Consider the following 12,879-nt stretch of genomic DNA (forward strand, 5'->3'; position numbering starts at 1 on the left):
AATTTGCGAGTAAGATTGAGTTGCCTGCTGTGGCTTTGCGGAAAGTGCGTGTGGAAACTGAACGAGATGTGCGATCGCTAAGCAAAGTTAAATCAAGATAAATAGATTTTATCAATATTTGAATTCATTGTGAACACTAGATTCAATTGGTTTTGGTTGACATAAACCAGGAAATCCCCCAGGAGGCCCGGAGGACCCCCCCCACACCAACAACAAATCGTCTATAAATCTCCCAATTTTCCCCCTCCCTCGCCAACCTCTACATGGGGTGGTGGGAGGAGCTCCGCATCTTTGGGGATTCCAACCCCTATGCCTTCCATATCATATGGTATGGGAGATTTATAGACGATTTGTTGTTGGTGTGGGGGGGTCCTCCGGGCCTCCTGGGGGATTTCCTGGTTTATGTCAACCAAAACCAATTGAATTAAAGTACAACAGGCCATTTTAACTCTCAAAAAAGAAAAGGCTCCAGGGTTGGACGGACTACCTTCAGAATTATACGCTACATATAAAGGCCAATTTGCATCCCAACTTTTGTCTGTTTATCAGGAAATATTACGTTAAAGCGGAATATAACCCTGCATTTCAACTTTGCTCTAAAACATTATTTACAGTATATTATATGCAACCAGCATTTTTTTTTTTACTAGACCAGCATTGGAAGGGTTACACAGGGCTTTAAAGTCCCTTGAGATTTCTGTAGACGCATCCGAACCTGCAATTAGATACATTTTGTTTACATACATGTATCTAATTCTTGAATGTGACTCATCTCTCTCACTGAAAAGGAGCTTGGAGGACTGCCAAAGAGTGTGTAACTGTTTATCAATAAATACATCTAACTAAATACAATGTAACAATCTGACTTCTGCAGTTCTCTCCACGGAACTTGAAACGTCTGTGTTTAACCCTTCCAATGCTGGTCTAGTAAAAAAAAAATGCTGGTTGCATATAATATGCTGTAAATAATGTTTTAGAGCAAAGTTGAAATGCAGGGTTATATTCCGCTTTAAGGTACTGTCTCTCCGTCCATGTCGGAGGCCTTAATCACTATCATACATAAGCCAGGCCGAGATCCTAAACTGTGTTCCTCCTATCATCCCATTTCATTACTCTAGCCTAGCGCTAGCTACATGATTCCCCCCTCCCTGCGGCATCCCTCCCACCCCTCCGATCGCCGCCGGCGCAAAGACCCGTCCGGAAATGCCTTTCTGAATGGGATTTCCTTAAGGGCTTCCCCCGTCGCCATGGCGACGAACGTCATGACATCATCGACGTTGTGACGTCACAGGGAGTCCCGATCCACCCCTCAGCACTGCCTGGCACTAATTGGGGTTTTGGGGGAGGCCCTGTGTCGCGCCAGGTAGCGGTGGCGGCGATCGGGTAGGACACGCAGCAAGCAAAGTGCTTGCTGCGTGTTAAAAAAAAAAAATATTCAAATCGGCCCAGCGGGGCCTGAGCGGTGACCTCCGGCGTCTCTGGACGAGCTCAGCTCGTCCAGAACGCCAGGGAGGTTAAAGCATTATATCACTCTCCTAAAGCCATAGTAGGAACAGGCAATTAAGTCTCTTCCTTTTTCCCCCTGGGTCGGGGCACGCGCCAGGGCTGCCCTTTATCTCCAGCGCTTTTTGCCTTAGCAATGGAACCCCTGTTGACAGTGCTCCGATCCAGGGTAGACATCATAGGTTTGCAGATTAATAATCTACATGAAAAAGTATCATTATATGCCGATTACCTGTTACTCTATTTAGCAGGTCCTCAAGCCTCTCTAACCTCTGCACTTGCCTCATTTAATACCTTTGGTACCTACTCAGGCCTAGTCATAAACTGACACAAATCACTTCTTATGCCCATTGACCCCTTCACCACGTCCACTATATGTCATACCCCATTGCAGATTGCTAGTCAAATAAAACGTCTTGGTATACTAATTACCCCGTGTGTTAAAGCCTTCTATGCTCTCAATATAGAACCCCTACTTGTACGTGTCAAAGATAAAACTTAGAGCCTGGGCCACCTTATCACTATCCCTTATTGGAGGAGTAAAGCTAATTAAAATGTGCATTCTGCCTAAATTTGTTAATGTCTTTAGATAGACTCCTGTTAAATTGCCTGCCAAATTATTTACTACACTTGATGCAATGTTCTCCTCCTTTATTTGGAACAACTCATCCCCGCGCATTGCTTTGTCCAGCTTGCAGCTCCCAGGTGATCAGGGAGGAATTGCCCTTCCCAAACTAAAATTCTATTTTTGGGCAGCTGTCTTTTCTACGATATATTGGTGGTTTGAGCAATTCTCAATAACCCAGCTTCTGCCTTGGAAGCAGCAATCATTGGTTCCCCACTAACCCTAGCAAGTGTATCTTTTCGGGGACCCAAAGCTTGCTCATTAATCACTCTCCCCATGACTATTACTGTCCAGGTATTGGATGAGGCAGGTAGCTATCTTTCCAATAATGAGCAATGGTTTTTTACCCCTCTCTGGAATAATGGAAAACTTAAAGAATTTCTTACCATCCCTGATCTGTCAATCTGGGTTGAAAAAGGCATAGTGAAGCTGAGAGATCTGACCAAGGGAAATGAAATCAAGCAGTTTAACACTTTTAAAAGCCAATTTTCACTTCCAAATTCAATGTATTTCTGATACCTCCAAGTATGCCATGCTTTTCAAACACAATTTGGCGCTCAGAGATTGATTATGCTCTCCAATCCAATTGAAGATATGTTAGGTCACTCTGGCCAATCTGGCCTTATTTCTCTTGTATACAATGTTCTCAGCGCTGCAAACACTCCCATTAAGCAAAAGCCTTACCTGCTTTGGAGAAGAGACTTGGATGATCTTACTGAGGTGGAGTGGGCAGAGGCTGTCTCCTTTCTCATCTCTACTCTAATAGCAGACCGTCATAAGCTATCAGCACTTAAATACTTATATCAATCCTATCTCACTCCGTATAAGCTTTACAAAAATCAGCCCTAGCCATCAAGATAAGTGCTTGAGATGTGGCAACTCTGGTGCCCCCTTTATACATATATTTTGGGCTTGCCCCGGGATTCAACCTTATTGGGAAGATGTACATGCAGTACTGATCTTGTAGGCCCCTCTGTCCCCTTCACCTCGAAGAGCTTACTACTCAGTATCTTTGGTACCAAGTCTCTCTCTGAACGTAAATGGTTTCTACCAAAACTACTCTTATTTTATGCCAGAAGACAGATTAAATTTAGATGGAAAAATACTAATCCTCCTACTTTAAATGCTCTTGTACAATCTGTCAATGCTGATTTGTCAATTTATAAGGATGTATATGAAAATAGGTGATCAAAAAAATTTTTTTACAAAGTTTGGACCTACTGGATATCTAAATTGAAAATTGATATGTATTTTTCCTGTATCTGACTTTCTTATACTTACAATATTGCTCCATAATGATGCCATGTTGTATCCTGTTTGAACCGTATTTAATCAAGTATTGTTGATACATGTTGGGTTAAGCCCATGACCTTGGAAGGCTACCGGGGAGGGACTGGGAATGGGGGAGGGTTACATTTGTCTGTATTTTTTTTTTTTATGTTAAAAAACAAAAATTGTTTTCCACAAAAAACAAGAGATAGCGTAGTCCCTTACTATCAGCATAATCAATCCAAAGTGACCAAGTATTGGTAAATTGTAACATCCAATCCTCCATGATAGCAATCATTCTCACCAAGATCATTGCATTATGTATTTTATCAATAACATGTTCTAAGGACAAAAAAGGTTCTTTCCATCGAGATGCCAGTTATGTTTTAGCAGAATTTGCAATATGGGCAGGATGTTTGATATGATTTAGCTTATTACCTAAGAGAAGGACTGAGGGTGTAGGAGAGAATGAGATCTGGAGGACCGTTGCAATTAATGCAGCAACCTGTGACCAAAATTTGGCCACAAGGGGACAGGGCCACCACATGTGAGCCAATAAACACCTAGAACCACTACCCCTGTAGCAAAGAGTAGAGGCTTGGGGAAAAATTTTTGAGACCCTGTCTGGGTAAGATACGCACTATGAAGAAGCTTAAAATTTGTTTTGAATGTAGAAAAATACAAGCTACCCTTCATGAGTGTGTCGAAACAGTGTCCACATCGTTTTGAAGTAAGGTGAAAGTTAAAGTCTGCTTCCCACTTATCCAAAACAGGGGCCATAGCAGACTGAGTGCGAGCAGCCAACTGACTGTATAAATATGATATGATACCTCCTTCCATTGGAGAATTAGCACAAACATTTTCAAAAAAGGTGGAAGAGATGTCAGAGGAGAGTGGACCTACCTAATGAAGACCAAAAGTGATAGATCTGCTGAAGGTGAAAATATTGATGAGGCCTACAGGATAGTGTCTCAGACAGGGCAGGGGCTGGAATCAATTTCCTGAATCTTTGGTATTTATCTAAATTTAATGTAGGTAGTGGAGGCCAGCCAAGCCATCTCTGCGTTTAGGCCTGGGGGGGGAGTCAGGGTTACCAAATAGCCATACAGAGAGGGTCGGAGAAGCTTGTAATTTTAATAAATATCGATACCTTTTCCAGATTCTAGGAGTGTGGAGGGAGTATAAGAAGAAAGAAAGGGAAGAAGATAGTAGTCGAGAAGGGCGAGTTAGGGAGGTCCAAACCAGAGATATCATCGTGAGTGGGAACAGAAGAGAGGATTCCATAGTAACCCATAGTGGGGAGCTAGCTCCTGCTTGTGAGGGCGGGATATATGCTAATTGCACAGCAATATAGTAGTTATAAAAATTAGGGACAGATGGACCCCCAGCATATTTAGGGAGTTGCATCCTTTTTGAAGGAATTTGTGGAGCTTTATGGGCCCAAATTAATTTAGAGACTTGCCTCTGAAGGGGAATGAGGGATTCCTTAAGTACTAATATGGGAAGAACTCTAAAATAATATAATTGATGAAGCAAGGTCATACGTACAGCATGTATCCTGCTACTAAAAGAGAAATTGAAAGTTTGGTCCATGTTGTCAGCAGGGATAGGAGAGAGGATAGGAGGGGAGCATAGTTTAGTCGTAACGTCCAAAGGGTTTTTAGCGAGCTTTATCCCTATTCCCTAAATATTTCACATATTTTTGTTGAATGCGGGAACCATATTAGGAGGCAAGTGTAGATATAATAGGGTTAGGGATATTACAGGGTAATAGTTCAGACTGTGATGTTAAGGGATAACCCAGAGAGAATTTTAAAGTTAGATAGGAGATCTAGGAGCAAGGTAATGGAAGTGGTAGGACTGGTTAAAGTTAAAGCCAAATCATCAGCAAATAGCGAAATTTTATAAGATCGCCGGCCTATAAGGTAACCCTGGATGTCTATTGCTTGCCTAATTTTGTGAGCCAGGAGGCTCCATACATAGGGCAAACAGGGCAGAGGACAGGGGGCAGCCCTGCCTGGTACCACTTTCAATTTTGATTATGGAGTGACGTGTGGAAGGGAGCTTAAGCGAGGCAGTTGGGGAGGAATATAGTGATTTTATTGCTTGGAGAAAGGAACCAGCTATTCCAAATCTTTGTAGCGTTTGAAACATAAATGGCCAGGAGAGAGTATCAAAGGCCTTCTCAATGTCAAGAAGAAGCATAGCCAAGGGGTGATTAGTACGATGGGCATGATGTAAAATATTGAAGAGCTTCCTAATGTTATCGGTAGCCTGACGACGTGGAATGAAGCCTACCTGATCTTTGTGTATGAGGGAGTGAATAATTTTGTGTAATCGAGAGACCAGGACAGAGGTAAAGATATTATAATCAGAATCTAAAAGAGAGATGGGGGTGATAATTAGGAGGGATTAGGGGGTCCCAGACAGGTTTTGGGATGACAGTTATTGAAGCTAGGAATTCCAGGGGGGGGGGGGCTGGGGCACCTTTAAGTATAGAATTAAAAAATGAAACAACAGTAGGGATTAGTATGTGGGTAAAGGTCTTACAATATATGGCTGCAAAGCCATCCGGGCCCTGGGCTTTATGGTTTTTTAAATGTTTTATCTCTTCTACTTCGTCGTGTGTGATTGGCAGATTAAAGGTATATGGATAAGTGTGAGAGACATGGGAGGGAAACTTTTTCAAAAAAGGAGCATAGGTCTTGTAGGGATGGAGGGGTAGGCTGAGAGTAAAGAGTTGAGTAGTATTGGAGGAATCTGTCATGTACATCATCAGGGTTAGAGGGCTCTCTGCCATTGAGAAGTTTAATTTTTCTGACACTTTTAAGATGTTGCCTTTCTTTAAGTTTGGAAGGGAGCCAACGATCTGGCTTATTTGATATCTTATGGCAGAGAGATTGGGTCCAGCGATTTACTTTCTCAGCATGGTGAGAGAAGCAGATCAGTTTGAATTTTGGTATCTTTAATTATGTTATAGAGGTAAAGGGGTGGAGAAGTTTGGTGTTTAGTAATCAGTCTAGATAATTTATATTGGAGATTGCGTAATGTTTCAGAATGCTCCCTCTTGGCATGAGAAGCCATTCAAATGATTTGACCACTAATAAAGGCCTTGTGGGATAGATAAATGGAGGATTTAGCCTTGCCTGGAGTGTTGTTAATATTGAATAACTCTGAAAGCTGCTGTGTCAAGTCATCAACAGCTGCGAGGTCGGTCAATAAAGATTCATTTAAGCGCGATGAGCGTTAAACAAACTTAGGAGAATGGGAGGTGAACACAGCTAAGACCATATCATGGTCTGACCATGAACAGGGTATATGGCGTGTATATAATAAGTTAAGAATGTTATAAGAATTCAAAAATATATGTCTATTCAAGAGTACGATCTGTGTCGTGGTGAGCAGTAGGTGTAACATATTATGCCCGTGAAACTCCCTCCACACGTCAACTAGAGATAGAGATTCAATCTTACTATGAAGGGTTTTTAATTTATTTTGGGATAATCTAAAATATTGAAGTGTAGAAGAGTCAATAGCAGAGGTAAGAACTACATTAAAGTCTCTAAACCAGTATATCGAATCATAGGAAAGAGTCAGAAGCCGATTAGTGCAAGCTGAGAAAGTTGCCAAGGGGTCATTGGGGTGTAAGTATGAGTATACTATGCAGATTTGTTTAGTATACAACATACCTATTAATATAACAGCAAAGTGTATCAGGAATAACCTGCACCACCTCCATGGGAAATGAGTTATGCAAGAGTAAGGCAACACCTAGGGCTTTCCTAGAGGAGGAAAAGGCGAAGAAAATACACCTATACTGAGCATGAAGAAATGTCGGGAAGGAGGACTGCATAAAATGAGTCTCCTGTAGGGCAATTACGTCAGGCTTATGAGCTAGATAGTTTTGCACGGCCTTACGCCTTTTAGGAGGGGAGTTAGATCCCCTAATGTTATGAGATATGATCCTGCACATGGGAAAGTGAGAGGATCTAAGTTATTGATAATGAAGGATACATTTTGGCGATTATTAGGATGATGGTGGAGCATGTCTGGAGGAACCTGAGCATTACATAATATGACGGTACAATTCTTAACTACAAACAAAAGGTGAATAAGTAATAAACCAAAGAACAAGAGAGAAAATCTCCTCTCTAGGCGATTCACGGATGTAGGGGACCATATTAAAGGAACCCACATGTGTCTATCACGGGGGACTACATAGTAATCTCCAAGCATCCCAATACAGAGCATAATATTCAAGGAAAACGAGACATTAGCAGGCATAAACATCACATATAGGAAAAATATTGAGGTTAGAGAAGCAATCAAAAATGATCATCAAATGTATTACTAAGCAGGGAAACAAATTATGATACCATCCCGTTATAAATGATAAATGGAAGGAACAAATCTTAAGCTTTGAACAGGTCAGTCCACAAATTAGAGTAGATGTCCAGTCTCTCAGCAGGGGATAAGCAAAATTAGCTAGGACATTCAAACAGGGCTGAAAGAATAGCAATGAGGGCTACCCAAAATAGCTAAATAGTAGTGAGGACATATACTCAGAGATAAGAAAAAATAACTTCCAACATGGAATATAAGAGTAGAGAACGATTATATCTACGTGTCATTACGATGAATGGTCAGATCGATTGGGATGAACGGGCCGGTGAAGCAGGAGATGAAGAGATCAAAGAGGTCTGGCGTCGTCTTTGATGAGTAACCTCAGTCCAGATACGAGAAGGCCTAGGTGGACATTGGGGAAGAGATGTCACATCATGCAGAGGTAGTTGTAAGCCACATTGTTCCAAGGCCAGATGGGCTTTGCTGAAGGATTTGCAAACAAAGTTCTTGTTGTCGTATTGAAAAGATAGGAAGAAAGGGAAGCCCCATCTATACTTAACTGAGGCTGATAGAGCCTGGATGACGAGTCGCATATACCTTATCCTTCCAAGCGTGAGGGGGGCAAGATCAGTGAACAGGCGGACTGTATTAGGTAGGCCAGGGAGTTCAGAGAGAGGCCTAGAGAGGATAGTGTCCCGCATTTCCTCGTGCTGCATCTTAAGTATCATGTCCCGGGGGAGGTCAGCATTTCGTGGGCATTGTAAAGCCTAGTGGATACAAATGATCTGGAACGCTTGAGGGTCAAGTTGCGGTAAAATTGCAGTAAACAAGTTAAGCGCCATCTCTTTTAAATTGGTGATCGATTCAGGTACCCCACATATGTGTATATTAGCCCTCCAAGATCTATTTTCAAGGTGCTTAACCTTAAGCTCTAGCAACTGGATCTTTTCGTCCTGGTCATCAATCTGGAGTTTATTGGCTGCTACAGCTTCAACCAGGGAGTCAGACTGCTTTTCTAAGTTGGCCACACACTCACCTACATCCTTGATCTGATTGGAGAGATCTGTTACCGCTGCCGCAAGTTCTCGTTTGAAGATGCGGCTGATATCCTTGTAAAGCTGTTGAGACTGCTGAGCTGTAAGTGGGGATTAGCTGTGAAGAGAGAGACAGTCGAGTGGGGTTCCGGGGAAGATGGCGTGAAGGCTGTGTTCAGAGCAGCGGCGGCCATCTTGGACCTCATGGTGGCAGGGCCAAAGTGATCCGTAAGTTTGTGCTGCTTGTTTTGCTTCTGGGCAGCCTTAGAAAGGGACGAGGTCTCCTTCTTTCCTTTCCTGGACATCTCACAGATCGAATCCGATGTGGCAGGATTAATGCCCGGGGAGGAAGAAGCTGTGGTGAGTTGAAATCGGGAACCTGGAGACGGAGCTCAGCCAACTAGCGTCTGCTCATGGCAGCTCCGCACATGCGCCCCAATCAGATAAATTTTTGGCCATGCAATACACTTAACCATGAGCAGCACCAATTGATTTTTCAAGGCCATTTTTTGCACCAAAAGCAATGCAGTCATTCTTTCTTAAGGGGCCCATACAACTAACGATTTTCCCGCCGATATACGGGCGAGTCAATCACAGTGATCGAATCGGCTGTGAAATCGCCGCGCACACCGCTGACAGAACGATCGATTTCCATACGAAATCGATCGTTCCCGTCAATTCGTCCATGCGGGAGATTTTTCTCGATCGCCGATGGGTCGGGAGTGCGTCAATAGCGGCGTTCGAATGCCCGACGACCGATCAATACAGCGGGTATACATTACCTGTTCCGGCCGGCGCGAGTCCCCTGGTCTCTGCTGTCTTCTCCGCTCTGGTCTGGTCTCCGACATGCTTCACTTCTTCCTGCCCGGCAGGAAGTTTAAACAGTAGAGGGTGCTCTATTGTTTAAACTTCCTGCCGGGCAGGTAAAAGTGAAACATGGCGGAGACCAGACCTGACCAGAGCGGAGAAGAAGACAGCAGAGACCAGGGGAGTCGCGCCGTCGGAGCAGGTAATGTATGCGGGGGCGGGGGGGAGAGCGGCGGCAGCAGCACCACCACCACAGATTGTGAACGGTTTCAGGCTGATTCAGATTCGATCAGAGAGGGATCTATCTGTTGTTCGAATCTGATGGCAAATTGACCAGTGTATGGCCACCTTTAGAAAAGCCCACGGAGCGTCTGAACAGTCAAGAAAAAACCATAAATGGCACCATTCTGAAAACTAGAGAGACCCAGGCCTACTCAGATATACATATTTAACATTTGCACTTATGTGGTTTTGCTGAAATTGTACCGTAACTGAATTTTTTTTTTAATTTTATTTTACAGTTCACATTGGCTTGGCACAAAAGGCCATTTTTTTTTATTTCACCAAATGTAACAATATCATGCTTTCTTATCGAAGGCCCTAGAGTGACAGAACTATTTATAAACGTCAAATATTACCATTCTTAAAACTAAAATGGGATCATCCGCCGGGAGCGTTCTGCGCATGCACAGTACAATATTTTCTCCTACTGCTCATGCACAAGACACTCCCAGAGGCAGAAGCACAATCGAGGATGCGTGTGGCCAAGGCCGTGCAGGCACAGTTGCCAGAATTGAAACTAAGCTACTGTGAGGGACCAAAGGATCATTCCAGGACGTTGCAGGTACAGGACGGTTGCAGGGGGCTGGAAGAAGCCTGAGGTAAGTGAAACGCTTTATTAGTTTAGTTAAGGCTCCCATTAAGCAGGGAACACAGACGCATTTGTGAGCGTTTTGCCACAGACGGTTCTACAATGCGCACACACACACACACACACACACACACACACACACACACATTGTTCAGCACATGCACCCACACGCTCCCGCACATGCACAGGGAACACACTTGCAGGGCCGTTTTCCCCTGCGATTCCTGGGTCTCCATCGGCTTTTGCGTTTAACGCAAACTTTTTCCATTAACATATCCGCATTTCCACGTTTGTGGCGTCATGTACTGTATGTAAACGTGTACGTCATGTGTAGAAGAGCAGAAAGCTGTGCAATTTAAAAAACGCACAGTAGTTAAGGTTAGCTTCAGGCAGGGAACACACCAGACGAGTCTGTGTGCATTTTGCCTCGAATGGCAAAACGCACACGATTCTACATGTTATTGAAGCCAATAACCTTGTGCGGGAAATGTGCGTCACGACTGTTCACGTTTTGCATTTGCTTTTTTCCACGCATTCCTAAATTGCACAACTTTCTTTTTTTCTGAATGACGTGCACATTCGCATAATGAACATGCTTTATATTAAAAAAAAAAAAAAAAAAAATTGCCCACACTAGTCTCTGTACATAATAATAAAAAAAAGGTTCATAAAAATAAGAAATGATTCCAGGCCTGTAAATTTACACTACCATTAGGTTTGCTACATTAACTGTCATTTACCAAGTGACATTTTTTTTCTAGAGTTGAGGTTCCCTTTGAGATGATGAAGATAATAAAGATATACAGTTATCACCAGTGGCGTAGCTAAGGAGCTCTGGGCCCCGATGCAAGTTTTACAATGCCCCCCCCCCCCCCCCCCCCCAAGCACTCTATACATAATTGATATGCCACACCAAAACCTGCCAATGGCAACTATAGTGTCAGAGGTGCAAGAAGGGGATGGGGAGCAGTTTGTTAATTATTACCACAATTCAAAGTATCTATAGAAGTCATTATCAGTGCTGCTCATCCAGATTCCAGATATCCGTGTTACCCGGATATCCGACCTTTTTTCAGCTATCCGACCAAATTCGGATTCCGGATACCTGGGCCCAAATCCGGATAGCCATCTGCGGATATTTGGGCGCATAACGATGATATCCGCGAATATTGCGGCTATCCGGATCCGAAATACTGTAACTAAGAAAATGACATCCTGGAGCCAATCAGAGGGCTCCCAGCAGAAGCCCTAGCCACCAATCACAGAGGGGAACCCTGGCCAGCCCCACCTGACCTCATTGAGCCAATCAGAGGGCTCCCAGCCTAAACCCTGGCACCCAATCACATAAAGGAACACTGGTCAGCCCCCCCTGTATAATAAGGAGGGCTACCATGATGAGAAATATCGTCTTAGCTTGCTGAATGCTCACTGAGAGACATGCTCCAGTGCTGCAGGCCTAGCAAGGGCTGTACATAGTTATAAACCTAAAGCTGTTTATAACCTAAAGCTGTTCAGTGATTAGCCCCTTCACTATCACTACACTATTGTTAAATCATTAATTAGCTTGATGTCATTGTGTGACAGTCAGAGTGTGTGCTCCAGTGCTGCTGGCCTAGCAAGGGCTGTACACAGTGATAAACCGAAAGCTGTTCAGTGATTAGCCCGTTTACTATCATTACACTATTGTTAAATCAATTAGCTTGATGTCATTGTGTGACAGTCAGAGTGTGTGCTGCAGGCAGCTGCTATGCGTCTGTGTGTGTGCTGTGCACAGACCAGGCCAGCTGCTGCCTGCTGGCCAGCTATTAGCCTTAGCTAGCTACAGTATAGGTTAGTTAGGTTAGGGATTATGGGGATAGGATTACTGTGTTATTGTGTAGTTAGGACTGTAGTACTGCAGTCAGTGCTACTAGTTGTTAGAGTAGTAGTACTACTGTGTTAGCCTTCTACAGAACTGCTGTGCTGTGAGCAGTGCCAGTGTGACAGTGTGCACTAGTGTCTTCTCCTCTGCTGTCTGACTGTCACTTGGCACTTGCCACATGGCACGTGTCACTTGGCACTTGCCACATGGCATGTGTCACTTGGCACTTGGCACTTACTTTTTGTAAAACATTATCCACATAAAGCGATCAGTAAGTACATTGTATTATTTTTTTTAATATAATTTATAAACTATATTTCAGATTAACATTTACACCAGGCGCCCATTTTTCCCTATGCCCTTTTTGCATGCATACTGAAAAAACGCTTTTTTAACAGTGATTTCCAGGGCGTTTTTATGAATAAATACATTGTATTTATTCATTTTTAAGTCAAAGAGTTCACTTCCTGACTGACTTTAGGAAATGTTTTCTTTTTTCCTCCATCACACTATAACTCAATTCACTGTAGTTTTTAATAAATCTCGTGCATCTAGGTATAGTGCT

This window comes from Hyperolius riggenbachi, chromosome 3 (assembly GCF_040937935.1).
Source record: "Hyperolius riggenbachi isolate aHypRig1 chromosome 3, aHypRig1.pri, whole genome shotgun sequence".
In the NCBI taxonomy this organism is placed as follows: domain Eukaryota; kingdom Metazoa; phylum Chordata; class Amphibia; order Anura; family Hyperoliidae; genus Hyperolius; species Hyperolius riggenbachi.